Here is a 27,848-nt window from a genome sequence, read left to right on the forward strand (position 1 = left end):
CTGCAGTCCTGGGAACTGGTACAGGCACACGTGTCCCAGACCTCGAGGTACCAGGACTTCCAGACCCTGTGGCAGGCAGCTCCGGTCCCTGAGTAAGACTCTCCATTCAGACAGTCGACCTGTGGTGACAGGTCCCTCCCCTTCCCTCCCATCGCTAACCACGTCAGCCATGATAATCAACAATCATCGTTTTTAAAAGTGCTTTTTTCTAAACTCGAGTTTTTTCAGCAGTTCCACTATGAGGTATAAGAATATCGAGTCCATTTAGCAAAAGTCTGGGACTTGTATCTCTCAACGACACACGTTTCTCTGAACATTCAGCTTCTTCTAGAATTATTCCTCAAGGATTTAAAAAAAAAGTTATTCTAGACATGAAATTCTTTTTTATAATATACGTATTTTTCTGATTGATGAGAAAAAAAAGGATAAAATTGACTTCAGTATAATTGTCATATATATTTCCATAAAGTAAATGGATTTTGAGGAATTTTTATTTTTGGAATTTTTATTTTTATTTAAAGCATTTGTGATGACATGTTTAACTTTTGCCTGTGTGTAGCCTTTGGAGTAAAAATAAAATAAAATAGGAATGTTAGGCTCATGTTAATGATTTCCAGTTTTTACTGTGTATGATCTTGGAACCTGACGAGTACACAGAGTAGATTTTCTTTCTTTTTCTTTTTTTTTTTTTTTTGGTCCCAATGAACTTCTGCAACTATTTCTGACCCTCGGGAAAAATACCAACCATGAGAAGGATTTAATTTGCCAAATGTTAAGAACCTATCATCTAAATTACTTTAAGAGTGGATTTTTGTCAGATTTTGCTTTGGAAATTGTTTTAATTGAATATTTAGTCATAATAGACTTTATATGAACTAAGCTGATTTAATCAGTTTAAAAACCTCTCATTACCTTCTTAGATTAAAGAAGCTAATACTCCTCTGAGATAGAAGGAAATCTTTGGCAGGGCATGTGACTTCTTCCGTGTTAGGCAGTTCACCCTTCTTGGCCGGCGCTGGGGCGGATCTTGGGTCCATCAGCCGGGTCCTGGTTAGGGAAGGCCTTGCAGTCTGGGAAGAGAGCCACCGGGAGTTCGAGCGGCTCACTTTTCCCTTCTTGCAAATTGTCAGGGTCTGCAACACAGAGCCAGGAGATCGGATTGAAGCTGATATGTTTTCTGCCCCCCCCCCCACAGCTGTGACTGCCACACCATAGGGCTTGTTTCCCTTAGGAGAGCTGGACCCCATAGGTGAGGGCCAGCAGCCTCCTTGGAGACTGGCTTGCAGGCATTTGGGTTCTTTTGTGTAAGCACTTTCTGAAGTGCTGGAATGCTCAATGTTTAGGTTTTCTCTTCCACCCCAGCTTTCCCTCGTGTTTGAAATGATGATAGTTTACAGCAAACCTCTACATGGAATATAATGTCGTATAAATTCGTGGTACCCTTGATGGAGGGAAAGAACAGGAAAAGGAAGTCAGGATCCTAGTAACTGTTAGGTGACGCTCACTCTCTGCCCTGGCCTCTCCTGGGCTAGCTCTGTTGACCCACACGCAGTCACAGGACTGCACGGTGGGAGGACCCTTAGATGGAGTGGGGAGTGGCAGATACAGTATTCAGCCTACCAACGGTGCCTCCCCCCGGGCACGGGGCCAGCAGACCAGAGCTGAGTGCTCCAGTCTGAGCACGCTGTCTCTGACTCTGGCCTCCTTGTGGAGTCCTAGTGTCCCCTGCAGGTCTCCCTGGTCAGCACTAAATGTCTGCCCAGAAGTGGCTGCCTATTGTAAATAGCTCCTCATCCTCTCTGGCCCACCCTGAGGGCTGGAGTCTGGAATTGACCGCTGTGACTTGGCCTTGGCCGTGAGGCTCACTCTGCAGGCTCCTGACTTTGACCTAGAGCTGACAACATCTGCATTGGTCACTGGGTGGCGCTGCCTCCCAGCCAACAGGCCCCTGCCCGCCCCAGACTCTGCCCAGCCATGTTTGTGGGACTGTTTGAAGATCCTACTGCGTGTTGCTTTGAGGCTTTTATACAAAGTAGATTAGAAGGTGTAAAAATCACTCTTAGTGGTCGACATTTAGTTCTTGCACACCTAACAAAAATGGGTCAAAGAGAGAACTCTCTAGACACGCTTAAAAAAAAAAAATATCGACTCCTAAGTTCTCCTCAGCCCTAGGGGCAGTCATGGAGAGTAGATAAACGTACAAATAAGAGATACAGTAAGTGTTTTATCAAATAGTATGCCTGAAGACAAAAAGATAGGATTCATTTTTCCTTTTTAATTTGCTGAACGTAGCATGTCCCCCCCACCCCCACCCCCCACACACAGACACACAGACACAGACACACACCTTTCCTGTATTTTGGGTTTCTGGAAGATTTCACTCATTCCAAAGAAAGTGGGCTGCCTGTGCACTGTGGGAGTTTCTTAAAACACGGAGGCCAATTAGAACGATTCTGAATTGGGTGGCTCAGGACTATAAAAAGCCTGGATAACTGTCTCTGTTGACACCGAGGAGACGGAGGGCAAGAGGAAACAGACGAGGTACAGAGAAGAGCCCCCCCAAGCCGAGTTCCCGTGCAGCAGTTAGACGGGTCTCCCTCTGTTCTCTCAAAAAGCAAAAGCCCCCCGGAGATTCCCCACCCGTCCAACTATACTGTTCTGGGCTTGTTTTCTGTTATCTTTTACATAATGCTTCAAAATTCAAGACCTTATTTGTTAATACATTGAAGTCACAAGCCCCTGATTTCATGGTACTGACCTGGCCAGATATTTAGAAGAAAACTCAGGGGTTCTTAGAATCTGAGAGCAGAAGGGACCTTTGAGATCATCTTCCAGGACTTCTTGCTTCTGAGCACGCAAAAGAATCCCAGGTGCTCACTCACCTGGGGTTGTGTCCAGCTCCCCTGGAGGTCGCGGAGGGCTGGACATCCGCATTTTTACCTGGGCCCCCAGTGACCCTAATGCTGATGGTCCTCACTTGAGAATACCTGGTCTTACCCAACCTCTGCATATGACAGGTGAGAAACGCAACACACACCCCCCCCACGCCCGCTCCAATACCCGAGAGTCCTGATTCAAATCTGAAACATCAACAATCTTGCGAAAGCTACCGAAAACCATTATTACCAAGATTGAGTAGATGATGCTCGTAAATAAGAACTTTATGGCCAGGACCACAGCTATCCTAAGCAGCCCATCTCTGGAAGTCCATAATATAAAACCTCACATGCAGACTGCTGGCTTTTCTCTTTTATAAATACCATTTCAGCCTGTTAAGAGAAAAGAAATTAACGTTCAGAAAAAGTAGCTACTCCATATGCGCAGTAACTACTTTTCTATAATGTCTTATAGCATCTGGGGTTCAGCATCATTGAACAAGATTAAATGAATGTTATAGAGCTATAAAATTGCATGTAAAATAACGCAAAACTGTGCAGATGACTATCAAAGTAGCCTGGGAATGAATTTCCACTAAAATTAATTGTCACTTTCTAAATGTAGCTTAGCAAAGCTGTTACTAAACTGAAGGGATTCTTTAATACATGGAAGTCTCAGAAAAATCCAATGAGTGTCCCCAAACCCTGCACAGGATAAGCAAGTCATTGTGAAGTCAATATTTTTTGTTCTCCATTGCTCCTAAAATTTAGAGTGCCATCTTATATGTGTGTGTTGAATGTGCCTTAGAATATCCAATAAGAGAGCCTTTGGATATTCTATTGTGTCCCCCGGAAATCGAAAGGTGGAAGGAATCTGTGTTAAGTGTTTCATTTGAGTTTTTTTTGCCTGAGAAAGTTACAAACTCACAGAATCAGAAGATTTCTAATTTCAACGTGTGATATCGAAGTCAGGATTTTTTTTTTTTTCTTATTTTAGAGCAAGTGATTATTTGGGATTTATTGAACTAGCAACACTGCATCAGAGGAACGAGCATGAACTTGATATATGTGTTTCTGAGTTCTCTATGGAACATGCATGGCACCTATTTTCTTTTTACATACAAAGAAGCAGTTTTAAAGAAAAGCTTTTTAGTTTTAGCACTTTCCATTATATAATGAACAGGGCATATTAAAGGACTTTGAACATTTCAATGAATCTATAGGGTCTGTGTTTTCAAATGGAGTTGTTAATTTTGTGAGCACACAATAAATTCCTCCCAAATTTTGCAGACCTTAATCAGGTAACATGCCTTTCAACCACTGGTATGATTTTTTTTTTTTTTTTTTTTTTTTTTTTTTTAACGCTTGAATGCTGTCTTCTTAATATCTATTTGTAACGAGTCACTCTGACTTTGCACAATTGAGTTTCATTTGAATTGTTGCTCAGAAGAATTAGAAGTGTGAACTAATGAGCACACTTCGACTGGAGACCATGAGCATCCTTTGCTCCGAATTTAAAATCTTATCAGTTGTCTTGCTTGAAAGGCCTTCATCAGGCCTGTGCCTCCTACCTGCGTAAGCTGAACCAGGTTTGTTGGCCTCCCGTCTTGGATCCCCCAGTGCCGCCCGCCCCCATTTATACCATCTGTGCCCTGTGCCGTCGGGGACCCTTTCACATCTGGCTACAAGCTGGTGTAATGCCCTCCCTTTTGATCTGGCTTCATCTAGTGATTTGCTCAGTATTTTTAAGGTCAGACTGAAAAGTTTTCTGTTCTAGTTATTTTTGATTTTTATACTGTGTGTGGTGTTTGATGTTCGGATCCATGTGAAAGTTGCTTCTAGGAGCCAGTAATTTCTATTCCAGCCTCTTGCAGCAAGAAGGTAAGATTAGTCTGTCCTCTTGTTACTTGAAAATGCAGTGATTTATGTGTTTAGTGCAAATGTTTATTCATGCCAAGGTTCTTGCCGCGTTCTAATTTGGGACCGATTGCTATGAATGGTTCTCCTTCCTCTTTCAAGTTAGATTTTTACAGAGTGTGCTTAAGTGTTATTAGTTTGCAGAACTTTATTTTGAGATCTTTCCTGATCTGTTGCCACCGATTTCCCACTCTGTCTTTGGGTTCTTATAGTGTAGAAATGTCTTTTTTAATCCTGCAGGTTTAAAACTCTATGCAATTTTATCAGCCACCCTGCAGAATCTTAATTAAGTTCCAAGTGTGTGTGGTGACTTCCATACCCCTGTTCATTCCACATGGGTCAGAACTTTCCACCCGCTGTGTTTGGGGCTCCTGGCCCAGCGCCTGGCACTCTGGTGAGAAGCAGCCATTTCTCTGGTCTCCTCCTCTATGGAACACAATCGGCCATGGGGCTCCTGGTTGTCTCTTTAAAACACATCTTGTTTGTTGAATTAATTTTCTTTGCCCTTAAACTCAGAATGGTTTTGCTTTAGAATGAGTCAATTACTCTCTTCCTCTTTCGAACTGTAATTCGCCCACGTGACTCAGTGGTCCCCCGTTGGGCCAAGCAAAGTGATTGTGCTCTTCATCTCTGGCTGGCCAATACCCCCCTTTAAAAACAGCACAAACCCAGCAGACTCTAATTTCTTCCATCCACCTGCAGACGGTCCTATCTCACGCTGTAGAAGCAAGCGCCCCGAGATCATGTGTGCGATGCCCAATTAATTTTAACACAACAAATTTAATGAACTCTTTGAGGGGCAGGGCACCAGGAATGGGAGGTTTTAAAATTTCATGATACCTCCTTGCTACGTTTGAGTCTGTTGCCGCCACCCCTCATGCTCCTTGCCCTTGGTCATCGGATGCCCTGTTTGGATGGGGTTCCTGGTGACTTTCTTGGCAGAGACCCCACTTCCCCCGACACACGGTGGTGTGGGAGGCCAAGACCCTTGCCTGTGTTTTCTTTCCACGGGATTCTTTAGGTGCCAATAATCGCTGTTGCAAGAAGTGCTCACCGCTTTTCGCTAGTGAATGTGTTGAAAATCTCTGGACTCTTCCAGGATGATAGGCCCTTTGTTATGGGAAGAAAAGACGACAGTAGCCTCTACAAGGCTCAGCAAGTTCAAATATGTATCATTGAAATAGATTTCTCCTTCCGATCATCTGGCTGGGCTGTGGTGCTGACTAGCTTATTTCTTGCCAGAGAAAATAAGTTTAAATCATAAGCATGCTTAACGAGCGGGCATAAATCACCAGGCTTTGTGATCGTGAACTTGTTGGGCTCTGCATGGTTTGTACAGATGTGGGGCCCGGCCCGGCGAGGACGTGGGCAAGCCCCGACTCCTCAGCTTCCTCTCCATCGTTTGGGCTTTGCACCTATAGGGTTCTACACAGGATGGGTCCAGAGGGGGTCTCAGGTCTGAGGACATGTTGAGGCCTAGGGGTGCTCTCCCTCTGGGGAAACGTGGAGATGAAGGCACAGTGTTCCGTTTCCAGGCAAAAGTACGTGACGTTTCGTGAAAGGTCGTCAAGGGATGAAGGACAGGACTGTGGCTTTCTCAATGTGTCTTTAAAAAAAAAAAAAACATCTTTGAATCCAATCAAACTTTGACAGAGGCTGGTCGGCTTCAAAGAGTGTTCCCTAGGAGGCTGCTTCCACAGAGGTACGGCACATACTTCAAAGCTGTTCTTGCAAGACACATTTTTAAAGTATGTTTTAAAATAAATAATAATACACTCACACCAATGTGCATTGCACAGTGACATTTTAAAGTTTGGGGAGTCAGGAAGCATCAGTTAAGTATGCAGCCATGTTATGGAGAGTCGCTTTTTAAGACCCTTTTCCTATAAAAACAAAGGTACAGAAAAACCACACAAAACAAATGTGTAACTCAGTGAGTTGTTAAAAGAAGGCTCTTGTCCTTAATCTCAGCGGCTCAGGAGGCTGAGGCAGGAGGATCCCAAGTTCAAAGTCAGCCTCAGCAACTTAGTGAGGCCTTAAGCAACTCAGTGAGACCCTGTCTGTAAATAAAATATAAAAAAGGGCTGGGGATGGGGCTCAGTGTTAAGTGCCCCTGGGGGTTCAATCCCTGGTACCAAACAAACAGACAAAAGACTCTTACAACAGCAGGTCAAGACATAGACCTACCTGGTGGCCTGCTTCCCACGCCCTCCCTCGCACTGGAATACCCACTGTCCCCGCCGATGCTGGCACCTGCACTTCTCCCTGGCTTTGTCACAAGTGATAAACACCAGTTTTGTCGTTTTTCTTATGACTTTGCTTACAAAAGTCACCCATAAGAAGCCTTTTGATTGGGAAGTGCAATGCTCTGCACCGTAGGGACGTGTCTCCCTGTCAGTCAGTGACTGGACAGACCCACACACGTTCCTGCAGCCTGGGCAGACTGGCAGCGTCCATCAGGGTGGCTCAGGTATCGAGTTCCAGGACATCTAAGCATGTAGATTTCTTCTCCCCAGAGCCCTAAGGGAGCCGAGCTATGATTGTTCCGTGTTCTATACGTGGAAACTGAGGTAGAGTGTGACATAACTTGTCCAGGGGAACAGATGAGTCGTTCCCAGAGCCAAGGGACATCCACGGTATGGTGGCTCCGGCTTCCTCTCATGCCAGCTTCCAGTGGACAAGAACTTTGTGATTCTTAATGAGTTCGTTTTTAAAGCAAAGTCTCGTTAGCTATGACAAAGGAGATGGGAAGGAAAAAAGAATCCCTGTCCAGCTTCTAATTTTTCACTTTACAAATGAAGAAAATGACCCAGGATTAAGAATGTTATTTAAGATCACACAAATGGTTGGTGGCAAAGGTGCGACCAAACCCGCCAGTCTCTTGGCTCTGAACATCAGCGATTGTTCCTAATTCTGTCCCTCATGTGGGCCGAGTATGTGCTTGCTAACCTGCCTCCGTGTTTCAGGTCCACGTGAGCAGATTGGCCCTGAAACTGGCTTCCAGCTAGGACACACCAGCTACTGGCTCCTTTTCTTCAAAGTTGAACTGGGAATTTAAAAAAAAAAAAAATTATATTTGAAGCTTGCTTTTCTGTCTCACTTATTGAGTGCCCAATCTGTAGGCACACATGCCTAACACTCTTCTCTGAAAAATGTACAAGAATAACACATTTGACTGGGGTGGATGGCAGGTGAAAAAGAATTACTTGTGCAGTATGTAGGCCCATAAACACATTGACAGCCAATTCTGGATTATCCCAGCACAAATGGATCATGCAAAAATCCCTCCTCTACTTCTCCCCGGTGACCTTCAACTGTTGGTGTTTGGGAATGCTCCTGCCTGAGATTGGAAAGGAGAAGCACTGAGAAGATGGAATTTGGTTTCCAGACCAGAGCATTAAGTGTCCTGGCAAAGGGTCGGTAGCGCCACCATTTAAGGCTACAGAGAGACTGCAGGGTGCCCAGCCTGACCCTGAACATGAGGAGGGGGAGCAGACAGGCCCGGAAGTGAGGAGCTGAGAGTGGGATTTGCTTTATTGGGTTGGAATCCTATTAGGTTGTGCCTTGAGCAAGTGACTCAACGTCTGAGTCACAGTGTCCTCAGTGGAAGAGGCTGAGCTGCTTCAAAGCAAGTAAGATAGCTCAGCCCTTGGCACACAGCAGAGTTAGAAAACGGTGCTCCTGTTTACGTCTGTTTGTCCGTTCGTCCTTAAGGCACGGGAGAGTGCACGACCCAAGGAAACCCACGCCACCCTCAAGGGGAAGGTGTGGGTCCAGCCTGCCTGTCTGAGGTCCCACGAGTCTGTGGTGACAATCCTCGGGCCAAATCTCCTGTCTCCTGATTGCTGCTTTATTATTGCTCTTCCTGCCTGATGGCACCATATTGGGACAAACAGGTGGCCCTTTTTATTGAGTTCTGTATACCTGACTTCAGAGCTTACTTGAACCCCAGGTGAACTTCACGGGGCTGTGGCTCAGTGGTAGAGCGCTTGCCTAGTACGTGTGAGGCACTGAGTTCCATCCTCAGCACCGCATATAAATGTATTGTGTCCACGTACAACTAAAAAAACAACCTAGGTGAACTTTCCAATTGGTCCTTTTCCAAGCACATCATCACCATCCTTTTTCAGGACTATAAGAAGGAAGTGCAGTGGGTAGAAATGTTTCCCAGCCTGAACAAATTCTGGTTGAAGCCAACGCCTCCTATTGTCCCTTGCTGATGGAAGATACTCACACTTGCCATCACAGGGTGATTATGGGACATTCCCAGGCGTCCCCTGCAGGATGTGCATATTATTTTAATCGTGGACACCTTAAAGGACAGGCGACCGGCTCCAGTAGAGCTGAGATAAGGACCACATGTGACATTGACTCAACCGCCCAGCGAGTGCTTATTAAACTACTCTGATGTGCTAGGTTTGCAGCTACAAAAATAAACAAGACGTCCGCCTACTTCACGGAGCCTGCCATTTACAGGTTGAGAAAGACCATTAAAACCCAACTCCCAGGCCATGGGAAGGACAGGAAGTGTGTGCTCAACCTCTCGGAGCCCCAGACCCGGGGCAGGCATCCCCAGCCCACCTCGTGGCGGATGAAGAGATGTTTGGATTTGTTGTGAGCAGCTTTGGTTTAGTTTGGGTTTTGAAGTCAAAATAGCCTTAGATTTCTAAAGCCGAGTGTTTTCACTAATCTCATTACTTTAAAATTCCCCAACAATCGCTTCGATACTGAATTCAGTAACCACAACGGCTGTTTATAATCGGTTGGAGATTTTTAAACCTTTTTCAAAGCTGAGGGAGCCCTGGACTTCTGCTTTTTGTGCCTACCTGAGGGGCCAGCATCCTAAAAAGCCCTGTGCAGTGAACTGTCAGCCGTGGGGACTTTGTTACTCAGGGTGGGGGTGGGGGGATCAAGATTGCTTACTCTGTAATTTTTTTTAAAGCCCTGTGACTCCTTATAAAGCACATAGACCATCTGAACAAGAAATATGACACTAAGTCTAGGATTAAATGATATCTCGGGGCCACCACCTCATGCCATCTCAGCAGTTTGGGGACTCTGCTAAGTGCAGGTTAACAAGACCGGGGCATCGTAAATGAGCATCTGTCCCGTGACCCAGCTGGAGCCCCCTCCGGTTATTCATTCCAGAAGTGCACGCTGACACTGGGTTCAGTCCCGTGGCCTCACCCGCGCGCAGTGGTCTTTCAAGATTGGCGGGAGGTCAAGTCCTCCAGCCCCAGGCTTGGTGGAGCCGCTAAGTGTTTTCGGGATCCGACTGGCTCTGCGGGGCCCTGGTGACTCGCTTTTAACACTTAAAGAAAACAAAAAGGGGGGGGTCATCTCCAAGCCCTTCGTGGAGGAAAGGTTTAAAGAAGAAAAAATAAAGGGTTTTAAACCAGAAGAGGCAGCTCTGCGGAGAAGAGCCTGGGTGGACAGGGCGCCACGGCCAGTCCGCCCGCTGACCTGGGCTTCCCAGTCCAAGTTCATCCTCCTCTCGCTTCAAAGGGCTGGCTCCCCATCCTGCAGTTTTGCTTGATGACAAATTAATCAAACTTGATTTCTCGAATGAGATGGACACAAAAGAAGGACAAGTCCCCAAGGCCCGAAAGTCAATACAGCCCTTCTGGCTCTGATTAGGGTAACAAAAGGATCGCTGGAGCCCTCTTCCTGCAGCTCCTGGCTGTGGCTGCGGGGTGGAACTGCAAGCCGGCCCCGCTTGTAAAAGAGGAAGGTCTGATTAAAACAGGTTTCAGCTGCGGCCAAGTGCACGGGGAGCCCTCCTGACAGAGAAAAGGGCTTTTCTCCACGCCACCTCTTCTCAAGAGCAAAGCTTCCGCTCCGAAGAACCCAGCGGAAGTAGTATATTATGGATCTGAAATGTTTATAGATCGCCCCTTTCAAGTTTCCACTGTGAAGATGACTTGAAAGGAGAAGGGAAACCACCAGCCTGTGCTCCCCGGCAAATGGAAACCGAGGGCCCGGGTTTGGATCGGGGCATTTACTTCTGCAGGGTTTAAAAAAAAAAAAAAAAAGAAAGAAAGAAAAGACATTCCCTGAGCCCGGGAAATGGATGTACCTGTGAAGGCAGGGCCTAGGGCGGGGAGAAGCCACTGCCAGGGGTGTGCCCACTGGCGAGCACAGAGGCAGCCTCTTCCTAAAGCAGGGCGCGCGGGGTTCCAGTGCAAAGCCTCCCGGCCGCTCCTCCTCACCCGCTCCTCCCGGGAGCATCCAAGGACACCGCCTGCCTCCTCCTCCTTGGGATGGCTCTGTGTTCTGGATTTAGAACAATTGCTGTTGCAAAAATATGGTCACTTGACTGCTCTGGGTGCTTCAGAGAAATGAAGGGTCCAGACCTCCGGAGCCGAGTTTCAGAAGGAAGGTCTTGGGATGTTTCCTGTGGAGGCAGAGGGCACCCATCTGCAAACCTGGGTTTGGAGGACCACTTCCATGCACGCTGATGCCACCTATCTGCAGAGGCTTCCCACAGGCCCATGTCTCCTTTCTGACTCTTGGTTTGAAGATTCTTCCTCCAAGTACCTTTCTGACCCTGGAGGGCAGTTCTCAGGGTGTGTGTGGCATCCTGCGATGCTTCATAATTCAAAGCTGTAATTTAGATCCCGGTGATGTGCAAATAGAGGGTGAGCCCTACCGCCCCCGCCCCAGCTGCTCCCTGCTCTGCTCTCTACGCAGCTCAGCCCCCGGTCGCTTGCTGGCCTCCTGGGACGGCTGTGAGCCCAGGCCCCTGCTCTGGACGCCTGTTCCGGGCACAGTGGGGGGCATCCCTCCTTCCTTGCAGTTCAGGGAACCCTGATGTTCTCCGTGGCCTCCCTGTGGCCCTCGACTCCTACATACAGCATGTGGCTGGTTGTAAGTGCAGCATCAAACTGAGAGTTCCTGGCCTCTCCCCTGTCCACCTTACACGCAGCCCCTCGCAGGGGAAGGGCTGTTGGCTGAACTCAAAAGCCACCTTTCCACAAGCTCGAGGGAGAGCCCACTTTGAAAAGCCCAATCCGTGTCCTGGGGAGGGGGCTGCTGGTGTGCACAGAGCCCACGCCGTGGCTGAGAACAGCTCCCCCAGCCCACAGCGTACCCCAGCTGGTGACCCGATGACCTGGTGCCCGCCTGGCTTTGCTGAGGTGCAGCTGGCCCATCTGGCTAGCAGGAGTAGCCAGTGCGCCCTGAGAAGAGCAGACTGGCCCCACCCCAGGTGGAGTGCTGCTCCTGGGGAGGCCGGGCGCTGACCCTTCCTGGGCCCAGGGCGCGGGTCAAGGTGGCCTGTTTTTAGCCATTTCTTTTAAAATCATTAAAAAAAAGGGTGTTTTTCTTTTTTTCCACAAACCTCTCACTCTTAAGACAAAAATAATACATGCTCAGTTTAACAAATACAGCCATAACAATAGCGAACTCCCCCCACCAATTAAAAACACTTCCCCCCCAGGTCAAGTGCTCTACCACTGAGCTACACCTCAGCCTTTTTTATTTTCTTTTGAGATGGGGTCTTCATAAGTTGCTCAGGCTGACCTGGAACGTGCCAGCCTCCTGCCCCAGCCTCCCCCGGAGCTGCCATTATGGGTGCACACCTGTGCACTGCCACACTTGGCTAAGAGAAGACTTTTAAAAGGATCCTAAAGACACTCGTAGGACATGACACTGGGGATACGTAAAGACACGGACGAAGATTGAGGAAGGACGGAGGAGGGACAGAGGGGTTGGGGTGGGCTTCTGGAGAGACACCTGCCTCCTCTCAGGTGAGACTGTGAAAATGACTTATTAGCAGCCCTGTCTCAGGACATGCTTGAAGGGAAATGAGCGTCCTGTTTCCTGCGGGGACACCAGGAGGGCCTCCTCCACTCTACCTTGGCTGCAGGTAGGAGGGAGGTGTGAGGCCAGGAAGAACCTAGAGTCCTTCCGGAAACTTCCACAGACAGAAGACAGGTCAGTATGTCCGGAAGTCCCCATTCCTCAGGAGGCAGGAGCTCGAGGCCAGGCTGGTAACCAGTAACACTCCATCTCCAAAGAAGGAAGAAAAAGGAAATTGGAAGCCCCTTGCCTGCAGAGAACCAGCCCAGCACTCACCTTGACCAACAGGAGACCTGTCTTCACACCAAGAGGCAGAAATGGGCCTGAAGAAACCCAAGTGCCGACGTGTGGCTCTCCGTCTTCTGCCAGTGTGGGGCGTGGGTGCAAGGAAGTCACGCCAGCGGTGACAGCTGAGTGCCAGGTGCAGGGCTGGAGGGGTACCTGGTTCACGATTCCAGTGGGCAGCTTCAGAGAGTCAAAGTCTGTGCCAGATCCTGGGAAGGCAAAAACCAGGGTTCATGACCCGGGTGGCTCCCATCTGCTACCTGGTCTGTTGAGTCTCTGTCCACGTGGAGCCCTCAGAGGAGCCTCACATGTCCTTGAACCAGAGAGTGGGGGTGGCAGAGGTGTCAGGGGGTCCCCAGACTCTGAGTGTGACACTGGTGCTGAGTGTCCTCCTTCTCCCCCCCCCCCTTAGTGGCCACAGTGCATATCATCTTTAAACCCAATTCAAAGTCGCATAGGTCGCAGACAAAAACAAAACAAAACCCACCAACCTAATCAGTTTAGAGACTGAAGGGTTGAAGGACAGAACATGCCCGTGTGTGACAGCACGGGTTTCAAAAGCAGACCCTGTTAAGAGACAGACTTCACATGTTTGATTCTCAGAGTGGCTTTCTCTGTTGTAAGAAGCTCACGGCAGGTGAGCGGGTCTGCTTTTCAAAGTCGTAGCCTGTGACCCCAGCAGCACCGGAGGCTGAGGCAGGAGGATCTGGAGTTCAAAGCCAGCCTCAGCAAAAGCCAGGCATTAAGCAACTCAGTGAGACCCTGTCTCTAACTAAAATACAGAATAGGGCTGGGGGTGGGGTTCAGTGGTTGAGTGCCCCGAGTTCAATCCCTGGTACCTGGTAAAAAAAAAAAAAAAAAGTCATAGAAACCCCCAGCTTGGTCTGTAGCCGTGTAGGTAAAGAATGTACTTCTAGAGTCTTCTAGAGCCCTGTGCACCTCAGTGTCAGCAGGAACCCAGCAGCGAGGTTGGCAGAGCCCCCAGGCTGCCCTCCAGGGGCCCGGCTGGAGTCATCCAGGGGAAGAGGGGACCAGCTATGCCTTGGCAGGGTCCTGTACTTGTCTTGTGATGGGGATGGCAGCTTGCAGGGTCAGCAATGAAGGATTTATAGCATTTGCTCAGTCAAGTTTGCTTGGGGGGCTAATTAGTGCAGCATGGTTATGCCTCATATTGGGGTTCCTTGGACACAATCATGATCAGGCAGATGAAATATAATTCGCTCCCCTCCCCTCCTCCCTGTCGAGCTCACTCTTGAGTGTTCCTGGGCCACAACCTGAACTGTCCCCCAGCTGCAGAGCTGGGGGACCCTGAGATTCGCCCGCAGCTGATGTGTTCTGCTCCTGGGAGGTGACCAGGCTCTGCTCCTGGGCTCAGCCTGCCCGCACCCTCCTCCTCTTTCTGTCTCCCCTCTCCTTCGGTGGGCTGCTGCCTCTCTTGTTGAAGTCTCCCCGTGTTGGGTGAAGGGAACTCAGCAGCAGGACCTCTCTGGGGCCTCGGGGCTTGGAAGCAGCCGGGGAAGCTCCGCAGGGGAAGCTCCGCAGGGGAAGCTCAGACTGGTGGGAGGTGCTCTGGGTGGGTGGGTGTCCCCTTTTTGGTCTGGTTTTACAACAGCTGGTGACAAAGCCCGAACCCCACGTGCTGGCACCGCTGGAAGTTAAAGTGCCTTCTTTTTCCCTCCTGCCTGGGACAAGAGCTTTCAATTTTTTTTTTTTTCCTTGTGATTCAAAGGAAGGAAAAACAGAAACACAAGGAACAGTCTCCAGCCCTCGCTTGTTCCAATGCCAACACAGGTCCCTGTGGGCTTTTGAAGTGGCCTGTGTTGCTGGGCTCAGGATGCTCATGGTATGTGCAGCCCTCAGACCCTACGCGGTGCATGTGTGTGCAGGGGCTCGGGGGTCTTCCCGGCAGGTCAAGGCCGTGAGCTGCTGGCCACCATACTGCAGGCTGGCTGTGAGGAGACCCTGCTTCCCGATCACCAGGAGGCCCTACGTGAGCTCCCCCACCCCCGCCGGAGTCCTTACCTTGTAGAGTAACCACCTTGCATTGGGGCGCAGGTGGGGCCATGGTTCCCCACGGCGACATGGAACACAGACATTAAGCAGTGGTTAAAATACAATTAATAATCACAGTTAGCCGGCACGGGCTCCTGGCCGGACCCTGTGTGACTTACAGTGTTAACTCACTCGGTTCTTCTGACCTGTGGAGCTCCCGGGACTTGCCCGGGTGACTAGAGAGCCGAGGGTCAGGATTTGAGAACAGATGTGCTGGTTCCAGGCTCCTCCTTAGGAGCACTCTCTGTATACACTGAGCACCTACTTGAGGCCAGGGCCTTTCATGCACCATCTCACTGAATCATGGCCATCCCCATTTATAGAGGAGGAAACAGAGGTTCAGAGGGATGAAATGGCCTAGCCAAAGCACTGGACTGAGGAGGGGCTGCCAGAGCCGATCTCTGCCCAGGCTGCCCACCTCCCTAGCCTGTCCTTGGGCTCTCTTGCCCCAGGTCATGCCGTTGGCACTGTGTAAAAATGCCCAGGGCTGGAGGACTTGGGAGGGAGGTGCCCTGCTCTGGGTGGCCGAGCTGCCCTGTCCACACCACAGCTACCCAGGTGGCTGGAACTTTTGACAGATGGGGAAACTGAGGCTCGGGGAGGCTGAGTGACTCATGTGGAGGCCTGCACTTCACCCAGAGGTGGCACTGAGGTCCGTACAGTAACGCACTTGGCACGGGGACGGACTTGGTCACCCAGAGCCACTCCGGAGAACAGGGGTCCCCCATTCCCATGTGGGGACTGTTCCCGACTTTCCACGTTCACCTCACACCTCCTCTTTCTCCTCTGGGAACTCAGGTTCCCACCCACCTGCACAGGAATTTGGGGACGACTAACTGGACAATTTCAGAACAGCTCTTTGAGCTGCTTGGGGTAGAAGTACCAGCTTGGGGGACGAAGGAAATAACAATAATGATTATTATATTTTAAAGTATCGATGGAAATCTCTGTGGGGGCGATTAGGAGGACCAGCTGTGCGTGCGGAGACCTCACAAGCAGCCGAGACCCCGTGCCCGATCCCTCTGGGTGCAGGCGGGTGACATGGCGGGGCCTAAGCTTGGAGCTGAAGTCACTCTTCTATGCAAAAGCAACCTGCCCACCAGGGTCAGGTCTGCAGGAGGTGGCCCCTGTCACAGCTCTGGACTGGTCAGCATCAAGGGCCTGGTCGTCCAGCTCTTCCGAGAGCTCCACTCCCTGGCATCTGCAGGGAACTCACTTTGGGGGCCTGGGTGTCAGTGCTATAATTAATCACTGCCTGTGACCACAGGGACAGGCGTCTCCTAGCACCCCGCATGGTGCCTTGCAGGGCTCCTTTGGCACCTGCTCAAGGAGCAGGCCTTTGGGCCGGGCAGGCGAGGTGGGTTTGTGACCACCAAGCTCTTTGTGCGAGTGTGATCCAGGCCCTGAGATCCCTGGCTGCTCACATCTGGTCCCTGGATGCACCCGCTCCCCACTCGGCCGGCCGGGCTGGGTGGGTAAGATGGTCTCTTTGATCTTCAAGGCTGGATTTCCCGCTTCCACACCTGGCCGGCTCAGCCCCTCCTGGACCCGCCGCTGGCCGCTGGCTTGCTTTTTCAAGTTCACTTTTCATAGGCAGATGGTGCTCATGCTGGGCCTGACTGTAGCTGTGGCCTGCTCAGTGTCGGGAGCAGTCCACTCCCTCTGGCCAGTGCAGACAGGAGAGCCCCCCAGGCACCCTCCCATCTCTTAGGACGACGTCATTGCCTGCTCCTGACAGGTTGCCGGTGATGCTGTTGGTCTATAAGCCACACTTCAGACAGCGCGATCCCACACCGCACTTGAAATAACCTGCACTCCGGCCTCCGGAAGTGAGGGCCTGTCTCTTCCCGTTTCCCTTCACAGAACTGCCTCCTCGTCCCTTCCCAGAGTCTTCTGGCCCAGGTGACTAGTTCAGACTCAAGTGCGCCTAGCTGATCGAGAGGCAGGGGCTGGACTCAGAGATCTGTCTTGGAGACCAGGGAGTAGATTCTGTGTTGTGATGACATGAGAATCGCCTTGCTCATGGCTGGGCCACCGCGGTAGACGGTGGTGGTGGCAACGTGAAGTGAGGTGGCGACTGTTACCCACATGTCCTTCTCCAGCCCTCAGGGCTCACGGGGGACCTCAGAGGGGCAGCTCAGTGCCCGTGCAGAGGGCCCAAACCTAAGCAGGTATCATATCAACGGAGGCTCCCGAGGGCAAGCCGTATCCCTGTCCCCCTGCGTCCCTGAGCTGAGACCCGACTACGCCATTCAGAGTCATGAGAAGGATTTCCAAGGGACCAGCGTGATGGCAGCTTGCCCATCAGCCGCGGGGACCTACCTGCCTTTTTGTTGTTGTTCTGAGGAATGAACTCAGGGGCACTCAGCCACTGATTCCCAGCTCCTCTTTTTATATTTTATTTAGTGACAGGTCTCACTGAATTGCTTAGGGCCTTGCTAAGTTGCTGAGGCTGGCTTTGAACTCGTAATCCTCCTGCCTCAGCCTCCCGAGCCGCTGGGATGACTGGCGTGCGCCACCGCGTCCGGCCCTATGTGCCTTTTGATGAAACCTCAAAGGCTCCCTTGAAGCTGAGCCGGGTGTCTGAAGTCTGTCTGGTACAGTGGCTCCGCCAGGAGGGACGCCCTTTTCACTGTCCTTAAGTGGGCTTCCTGATTCTCCCATTGATGCCTCCAGGAAGACAGACTTGAGCTGAGAATCCAGGGCCCCCAGATGCTCATTCTGGTTCCTAACAGGGCTTCGCGCCTGCTGCCTGACCTCGGTTGGCCTCGCTGTGCCCACCTGAATATGGGTGTGACTGTGGTCATTTATCTGAGACCTGTCACGTGACAGGCATAGTCTCCACCTGCACGTGGGGGACAGTCCTCTGAGACTCCCCAGCAGTGGTATCACCTGGGGACCCATCAAGGGGGCCAACCAGCTCTCTCCAACCAGCTGGGTGGACCCTCAGGCTCTTCTTTATGTTCCTGGGTCTGGAGTGGCCCGTGGGGATGGGGTGGCTCCCAGGGAGGTGCTGGGTCAGCCGGGATGGTGCCAGGGGTGTGCCCTCAGGACTCAACACACCTGCTTCTGCCCACGTGATGTGAAAGAATTTCAGTATTTTAACGGGCCCATTCCCCGCTTGGCCTGTGAAAAATACCAAGGTTAAGCAAATTGCCCAGGACCTCCCGGCCAGCCCGTGGTGGGGCCCAGGTGTTGCACACTGGAGTCTGGCCTTACCCACTGAGGAACATGACTCTGGAGACTCAGCAGAGGGTCTGAGATGGTGCAGGGTGTGGGGCGGAGAGCACTGGGCACCTCCTAGGCTGCTTCATCCTTCCTCTGCGCTGGACGCCTGCAGGGTGCCCCTCACTTAGTTCAGGGCTGCTCAGGTGGGCCGGGGCTGGAGCCCGGGGCCTGCACCGTCCCCAGGTGCCATGACTCATGGTTCCCAGTCCTCCCAGCCCGCGCGTGCACGGGAGTCTTCCAGCTCCAGGTTGGCGGAGAGTTCCCGGGCAGGATGTTTACCTCCCCCAGAGGAACGGGCACCAAACCAAGCAGCCCTTGCTTGGCAACCCCTGCCGTTCTTTCCACCCCGAGGCTCCCTGCCAGGCCGACTGGGGAGGGCAGCCCAGAACAGGCGCTGGTGGGCCTCCATTCTGCAGAGAACATAATGAAAGTTTTCAGGGTGATTTATCTTGCTAAACAGGAAAACACAATGGGCCCCATCCATTATTCACCGTGCCAAGCATGGGCTTTTCTCTCCTGCCCGGGATGCTCTGAGGTGGTGCTCACCTGCACAGCAGAGTGGGCAGAGAACACAGGTGCCCCGCGACCCCATGGCACCGGGGTTTAAAACTCAGGAAGGATGCGATTCCACATCTGCATTTTTTCTGAGCATCATGAAAAACAGGGGCTTCTCTAACTACAGGTGATTGAGTGGAAGGTGCCCCGGCAGTATAGGTATCGCCCCGCATGCTTGATTGTGATTTTAGAAATATTTGCTCATTGCCCAGCGGACACTTAGACATGTGTCCAGGACAAGAGAGTGTCCTGGAACACCAGAGTCCCCTTCCCACCTGGGAAATGGAGTGCTTTCTTTTCTAAGAATCACAGTGAAATCAGGAAAATGTAAATGTTTGTTTTGATTCCCGGCAAGTTTGACCAAGTGGAAATAATACCCACTTTCTGACAAATGAAGGCTTTTTTGAAGTAGAGTAAATGCTAATGAGTTACTAAGTTCCCACATGCTCAGTGGGATGATGTATGTTCGGATTGATACCAGTGCTGGGTGTGGTGGTGCACACCTGTCATCCCAGCAACTCCGGAGGCTCAGGCAGGAGGATCACAAGTTCAAGGCCAGCCTTGGCAACCTAGCAAGGCCCTGTCTCCAAATAAAAAGGGCTGGGGATGTGGCTCAGTGGCAGAGAGACCCTGGGTTTAATCATTAGTGCAAAAAAAAAAAAAAATTGACCCCAGTAAAATAGTGATTCTACCGAGTTAGTACCATGAGTCAGGTGTGGGTATCTCCAAGTCTGAGTTCATTTCTCAATTTTCCTTCTATTCTAAGCTTTATAGGGAGCTGTGGGACCCAATGGGTTTGTTCATAGAGAGGAGAGCAGCAGAGGGCAGTTTGCAACTAGCATGGGACCCTTGCCCCTGTCTTCTAGAAGGTTCTGTGTGTTGAAGAAAAGGTGGGGCTTGTTTTGGGTTTGGTTGGGTTTGAGGTTTTGGTTTCTGGAAACACAAGCATCCTGGAACCCTTTAGGGCCTCAGCCAGTCTCCATACTTTCTCTGTCTTGATTTTTAGACTTGGGCAATGGCAGGCGGTGGAGTTTCTTGGTTCTGCACCTTGAGAAGGCAGGATCTGGGGGCCGCTGGGCACGGGCAAGCTGGGTCACCTCACTCAGCCAAGTGGTCGTTCCACAGGAAACGGAAGCGATGTTGGGTTGTGGAGGAAGAAATGGAGCAATTCAAGTGTTAAGTGCATCAGCTAGCAGGAAGGAGTCCCCAGAGAGAGGCTACCCTTTCCTCACCCGCTGCCCAGGGCACCTGGGAGCCAACGTACGTATCCAGGTTAGAGAGAGAAACATGGAGAACTTAAGAAAGCCCCCACAACGCAAAGCCGCAAGTTTGGTACTAATGACGAAGGTTGTTCTGATTTCTGTCACCCTTCCCACAAATGCCAATCAAATGTCTGTTACATCTGAGGCACTAGCCGTGGTTTCCTCCGCCCCAAAGCTGGTGACACACCAGTGGGCTGCGACACTCGTGTTGAGTAGTGAAGGTCTTCCCAGCGGCGGGGGGGGGGGGGGATATCAGGGAAAACACCCCTGGTATTCACAGGACCTTCTAGAGATTCCCGAAAGATGGTTCTAAAGCTCCTCCTTTCTTTTGGAAGGGGCTTCTGTATTCCCGGGGCTTAACGCCACCGTTTCCTACTTTCAAGATCATGTTCAGGATTATTCTAAAGGATTCTGAGACTTTCCACAACTCTGTCTATTTCAAGTCTGTTCTCGGAAGATGGAACTCCACAGAAGGCAGGTCATGTGATTTCCAGTCCGAATCTATAAATAACCCGTGTATCCATTTTAGCCCCCCAAACTCTCCCATCTGGCTCTCTGTTCACACAAGACACCAGGCCGAGCTTGGAAGGAGAGTAATCCTGCCAGGCAGGAGCATCGTAGGATAATTGTGATTCGAGTAGCTGTCCTCACTTCTGGTGTCTTGGGGACAGTCCCCTGGGGCTTTCCCAAGGTGAGCCGCACCAGATCAGTAGGCGGGAGCCCGGGTGGGGCAGGGGGGGTGTCTTCAAGGTGGGCCCTTATTTCTCTTCCTTGGTATTTTCCCCACGAGTTTCCAAACGTTAAAACTCCCATGGTTCAGGACCCAGAAGGTCTGACCTCCCTCCTGCGCCCCTTGACGGAGTTTCCAGTTCCTGTCTGGGAGGCAGGCAGAGGAACACAGCTTGTTTGGGGGATCCCAGATGGAGTTTGCAGGATGGATATTAGAAAAGTCGTTGCTTCTGGGTGGTAAACAGAAATTTTAGATTGGAACAGCAGTGAAGACCCATGTGTGTCGGGAGGTGGGGTGGGGGTGGGCAACCCCCGATGTCACTTGTGCCTCTGTAAAGAGACCCTCCAAGAGTCGAGTGGGTCTGCGCTTTGAGAATTCCTCATGGGTACAGGCAGTTCCGACACCGAGCCGAACGTGTTGGAGTCTTCTGATGATTTTCTTCTGATTTGGAGGGGGTGGGGGGCGAGCAGACACACCAAGACACATTCAACCCAAAGACGGGGAAATGTGGGCACCTGGCACACCCTGCTGATGTGGGGGTGACGGTGCACGAGGGAACAGTCTAAGTGCAGGGACCGCAGCAGGAACAGCCCCAGACAGGAGGGGGACAGGCCAGCAAAGGTAAGTGGGTAACTCTAAACAGACCTCAGGGTGGGCTGGAGGTGGGGGTCAGACAAGAGGCAGACAGCACCGAAACAAAGCCCCCTCCCCGGATTTATGAGGAGTGTGTCGTTTGGAATTGAGATCCCTACAGTTCTTGAAAATGGAGCAGTTAAAAAGGGAAGGCATCTCCATTGTCACAGGGCAGGAAGAACCCGAGAGATATTTGACATTCAAATGCCTTTTTAAAAACTGCCTTTGTTCCAAAGTTCTTCTTTTGCATCTGGTTAAATGCATATTAATTTTTCCTGCTTTCAAAATGAATCATCCTGTTCTGCGTCTTCTGTAGGGAAAGGAAAGGGGGGACCCGTAGCCTGCAGGATGCCCTCCCCAGTTGGCACGGGTGGTTCCTGTACCTTCCCACCCTGGTGCCAAGGAGTGGGGGCTCTCACGGGGGCCGAGTGGGAGGGGAGGGAGCCACGGAACCCTCTTGAACTTGGAGCCGGGGCTGCCCACCCCCTGTGCTGTCCCTAAGGATGACGGGGCGTTTGCTCTCATAAAAGCCCTTGCTGACCCCCCAGACCTTCCCCAGATCTCCGTCACTTACCCCGACACCCTCAGACAGACCTGGAACTGACATCCTCTCTTTCCCTGCATGTTCCCAAGAGGGACGGGCGTCGCAGCCACCGAGCTGGCAAGTTCGGACAAAGGAATGAAATTCGGGCCCCTTGACGGTGCGCGTGGACTTTGTGGGTGGAGAGAAACCTGGAGGAGAGAGAGCAAAGAACCCTTAAGCCCTCCAACAATTGGCAGGCAGGCTTCCGGAAGACGGCTCCTCCAAGGACCCTTCTAGAAGGAAGCCTGGGTCTCAAATCACTGGCAGATGACGGGGCCTGAGCGTGGGGCTGGGTTTCCTGGTGTCCTGTCCATGCAGGGGGTGGACGAGGAGGGAGAGACGAAGCCGATGAGAACCCAGAACCGGACCCTCCGGGCCACCCGTTCCTGACTTCCGACAGACTCTCCCTTTGATGTTCTTCCCAAACACGTCACCGCCTTCACAGAGAGCACCGCTTCTGAAATGTCGGATGGTACCGTAATAGTCAGAGAGCGACAACCCAGATGCCTATTCAGAAATCCCTCAGGGCCTCGAGGGCTCGCGGGACCAGGGCACGAGCACCCTGTGGTGCTTGGCCTTCGGTGGAACCCGCTAACACAGCTCTCATCGTCACAGACCACCCCTTTGACACATTTATCTGGTGGGATTAATTAAAGAGGATTTTTTAAACCCATATATTTCTTTAAAACACGGAAGAGTCTCTTCACCCATAAACCGTGGTCATAAACTACCATAAGATGGCACTGTAACATAAATTATGGGGACAGTCAGTTCTGGTCTGAGGACGGTGAGGATGAGCCAAGTCCCAGTTTGCGTGCAGGGTCCTGTCCAGGGAGCTTTGTGAGCTGGGGACCTGCGATAGTCTGAATCCTCACTGCATCTGAACCCGGGCACGGCTGGCCGGGAAATCCACGCAGCCCGGCCATTTTAGTATTTTTCATAGAAAATGAATTCAAATACAACCTAAAAGGAAAATATCTTTAAAATAATAAGAAAAAAGAGAAGGCGTACACCAGGTGGAAACATGGGAGGTGTTCCCACTTTCCTTCCATCCCAGGCACAGGATGCCGGGGCCTCTCCTTCCTGCCTGGCTCCCAGGACAGAGGGCTGTGCAGATTCTCAGTAAGCTGCTCACCCCACAGGGCCCGGCTGTGCTGTGCCAGCCCATTTGTCCCCTGGTTTGTCAAAAAGCAAGCAGTGCCCCTCACAGACGGGTTTGGGGGAATTAAAAACAAATATCTTCAGGGACACGGACGCAGTCGGTCTGACTTTTGTCCCCCATGGTTGGTCTGAGAAAGGCTCGGCTATGCCGCCTGTGGGCACCCGGTTTTGTGGCAGTTCCTCAGAGATTAAAGAGCAGACAGGGAAGGAAAACGACACCCAGACTCCTTTGCAGGGGCTCCTCCGCTTCAGGGGCTTGATGGCAGCAAGCTTTCCAGCACATTCTCTGGCTCCACAGAGAAGCTTTTCTAAAAAATCACAGATTCTTGGAGATCTTGGTCTGTTGTGTTACCAAGTGGGTACTCTCTCTGGCTTGGCAGAGAACCAGGTACGTGCTCTGCTCTGCTCTGCTCAGCAAGCAGGTATCCGGCTCGGGTGGGAGGTCCCGGGAGCCACTGGAGCAGGAGGCGGTTTTCGGAAATGCTCACATCCGCGCGCGAGTAAGCAGCACGTCCACACCTGGCTAAGAGGAGGTGGCTGGGGCCTGGCTCCTTGTCCTAGGATGTTCCTCCCTGCCAAGCTGGTTGGGACCATAAAGGGAATTTCAAGCCACTGAAAATACCAAGTCCCAGCACAACGGTGCCGGGGTGTCGCAGTCTAGAAAGCCCAGGCAGGTTCCGTGGTCTCAGAAGGCCACAGAGCCTCACCCTGGGGTGAGGTCAGCCTCAGTGTTGCAGGGACAGACCGAGCTAGGTCGCCAGGCAAGCTACACGTTGAGAGTCTGCACGGTGGAGAGGAATGTTGACCCATGGGTCCCCAGCAGGGTGAAGGGGATGGTGGCAGCTCCTCCCACCTCCTGTGCCCATAGAGCAGCCTGCCTCTGCATGGGCAAGGACTGTGGAGGGGGGAGGTGGCTCAGGCCTTCCGCTTTCCGTTAGCAAACTGTGGGGTCCCAGGCAGGCTCTGCTGCCCCAGCTACTCGCCTGCCTGCGGGGACTCAGTGACGTCCCTGCATCCTTAATAGTCTTTATAAACACCTCTTGAAAATAGTGGTTCAGGCCCGCACAGTGGTGCACACCTGTAATATCGGCCACTTGGGAGGCTGAGGCAGGAGGATCCTGAGTTCAAACCCAGCCTCAGCAATGGCAAGGCGCTAAGCAACTCAGTGAGACCCTGTCTCTAAATAAAATACAAAACTGGGCTGGGGATGTGGCTCAGTAGTTGAGTGCCCTGAGTTCAATCCCCAAAGAAAGAGAGAAACTAATGTTTTAGACCTCCCCCTCCCCCCACCCCTGGGGCGCACTGGTTTCTCTCCAATGGAGACAGTTGTGGGTTAGTTCATAAGTATGTGAAAGTTGATATCTGGGGACCCTGATTTCTTAGTGCCAGGGTTTCGAATGGGGGGTTTATCAAGGTGCTGTGGTGGGGGCACCGTGTCTTCCATTCCTATAACTGATGCTTCCCTGGGAATAGCCACCTTCTACGGGAGTCTGGGAACCTTGAGAAGAACCCCGCACCCGCTCGGGTCTCGCCAGGATGGAGTTAACTCCTAGTGAGGAGGCCTGGGGTCTCGGAGGCTGAGAGCTGTGGAATTACGACCAAGAGAACGTGGATCCCAGTGCGAGTCGGGTATGAATGTCATTCCTAAAGAAGCCTAATGTCCAAGTTCCATTGACATCTCTGGATTATATTGAAAATACATCTAGGTGTATTGAAAAGGGAGTCTTAGATGGAAATCTGAAATTTCCTCTCATCAGAGTTCCCTGCGGGTTCATCCCTCTCTTCTTCTCCTTCTCTGACTGGTGAGGACTCCCAGCCCAGGGTTGCAAATGCATATACTCAACAAGGAGACACCATGGGCTGATCTGGGGTAGGCAGCTGGGAATGGTGAGGACTGGGGCAGAGAGCACCTGGGCCATCCAGAGGAGCCTGCTGAGGGCTGCTAAGTGGGAAAGAGTCCTGGGTCCTGTTGTTCACCAAGGTAAACAGAAACAACAGTTCTGGGGGAGGGGTACCAGGGATTAAACCCAAGGGCACTTAACCACTGAGCCACATCTCCAGTTGCCTAGGGCCTCGCTAATTCGCTGAGGCTGGCTTTGAACTTGCAACCCTCCTGCCTTAGCCTCCTAGCCTTAGGGATTACAGGTGTGTGCCACCATGCCCAGCTAAAAGGAACAATTTTCAAATGAAGTATTTTCAAAGTCAACGTTTTAAAAGTTCCAAGTGAAACAACTCGCCTGGGATCGTGGTTTTGGTATAGATGGCCAAAGAAAACCAAGCAAACAAAAGCCCGTCACCTGAGACCGGCCCCTGTCACCCAACCACCAGGACATCAGCAGGGCCGTCTCCCTTTGGGTCCTTCTTCTATCCCCTTGACGATGCGTTCGTTTCTGCTCTTACGACACCCCCCCCCCACTTTCAGGCTCCCACCCTCTGTCTCCCTTCCCAGGCAAGAGATTCTAAAGCCAGCAGCGGGCACACCGCTTACCTGGTTGGTCCATGTCCCCTCATTGCTTTCAAATTAATTGGATTCTTCTTACCAAGCTTCTAAGGCTGTCGACTCCCCTAACCTACGCCCTCTCAAAAACAAAATGGGGCAAGAGTTCCCGGCCTTTCAAATATCTTCAAAACCTTGTTATTGCATCATTTCCTGAGAAAACCCTAAAAAGCTGTGTGATCTGACTAAGTAAAAGTAATCTGTGTGGCCAAGAGTGGCCGGTTGATAATGGACTGTGACAGACGCCCAGCCCACGGCAGGCAACATCAAGGTTTAATTTCCCGCTAATAGTAGCCATTAGCACTGTTTAACACGGCCGTGATAACTTAAAAATAGTTTAAAAAACTGGACACATGACTGAAATATGGCGTTACATCAAATATATGGTTCATTCCAAAACCTCAGGGCAAGTGAAATGATTCTGTCTGTTAGAAAAGATTCCTGGCTTTCCGTTTTGCAGTGGAATTCAGTGGAAAAATGCTGTTGGTACATCACCAGGGCCACGTTCCTTTTCTCGGTTGACTGTCAGAAGTGAAAATCCCGTGCGTCTTGCCAACACCCAGAAGCAGGGGTTTCACCATTTATTTTTGTCTAAGTCTTTTCCTAATGCAAAAGCAGTAAGAGGTATTTTTTCTCTCTCTCATGACTGGAGACGGCTAGAGGCCCACATACCCCAGGAAAGTCAGATCAGGATGTGGGTAATGACTCCGCATCAGCTTATGGAAGCGGTTCGTGGAATCCATCCTGAATATATTTTGCAGTATTAATGAAAAGAGTAGAGAAAAACGGGTCTTTTTCTCTCTGATTCTAAAAGGATGTTCCCCACCCAGTGATGAAATTGGGGGGAGGAGGTAGATTCACCTCTCCCTTGGATCACCACGCAGCAAGCCTCTCAGCTGAATAGGCAGGGTTTTTTTTTTGTTTTTGGGAAGTTGGCAAATACCTTCTAGCTTTCCCCGTTTCATTTCCAACTCAAGTAATTGGAAAGTCTCACGTGCTTTTCGGAAACGATGTGGTGTCCTGAAGGAGTGTTCCTGACCCACTCGGAGAGTAGCAGTCACCAGGGCAGGCGATGCGCATTGAGAAGGCTTCGATGATTGGGGAAACTCTGTGATCTTGGCATGAGCAGGTTTCACTTCCGGCTGGACCATGGAGACTGGGGTCTGGGAGGACCTGCCCACCCAGGTCCTGCCTCTCTGATTTGCGCTCCGTGGCCTCTCATTCTACTGGAGGCCATTTCAATTGAACGTAGACTCCTGGAGGACAGACCTCCATCGTATTAGAGGTTACGGGAGGCAGACGACAGGAGAATGTGATATACAGTGCAGACTTCTGTGGTCTTCCCATACCAGGTTCACGTCCCCAGATTTCTGTGTGGGTGGCCTGGTGGCTGGAGATGCTGAGTGCAATGTTATCACCCAAAGAAAAATCCCCATATCTGCACACTGCCCTGGTACACGTATTAGATGTACCAGGGGTGGGCGTCAGGCTCACATAAATATGCACCAGGAGACTGCCCACGTAGGACCGGCAGCTCCCACAGACCTGCAAGTAACTTGAGATCATGAAGGTCTGGCGCTTGATATCATTCTGTGTAGAAAAGCCCTGCAGGTGGAAGATAAATTGCTGTCTGAATCTCATCTTGGTGGCCATGATTTTACTCCACGCACGGCCACCTTCTTCTTCAGGGCCCACCGCAGTGATCTGAATAGAGGTTGGCGATTTCAAAGCACACCTCCCAATGCTTGGCTCGAGGCAGAACCACCTCTGCTGTTTTTGTGCTGATCAAGCCTGGCGGTGACACACCACATCTGGTCACGTCTCTCCCGTCCTGTTTATGTAGCCATGCCTGGTGTCAAGTGGTGCCGGGTCTTGGCACGGTCGTCATCCAGAGAGTCTGCAAGGCAAGCATTATTTCTGAAAACGGCACGAGAAGTTGCCCGTGGGTTTTAAAACGTGTTCCGACTCTTGGTTGCAAGAAAGAGAACTATTTATTTTAAAGGCTTGCACTTTTTGAAAAAAAAAAAAAAAATTCTTGCTCCGTGAGTGACTGTTCCCATAAACTGGAGGGAAAAGGGTTTGGTTACTCAATTGAACAAATGTTTATTGAGGCATTCGTGAATTCCAGGTACTGCGTCTGGCACCATGCTCTCATCTCCCGGGTTGCACCGGGCACAGGAGGCCAGACTTCCCGTTCAGTGGCGGGAGCTTGGGCCCTCTGCCCTGTGAGCTAACGGCCCCCACATCTGCAGCCCCAGTTCCCTTCTGC

The sequence above is a fragment of the Callospermophilus lateralis genome, chromosome 20 (genome assembly GCF_048772815.1).
Source record: "Callospermophilus lateralis isolate mCalLat2 chromosome 20, mCalLat2.hap1, whole genome shotgun sequence".
Taxonomy (NCBI): Eukaryota; Metazoa; Chordata; class Mammalia; order Rodentia; family Sciuridae; genus Callospermophilus; species Callospermophilus lateralis.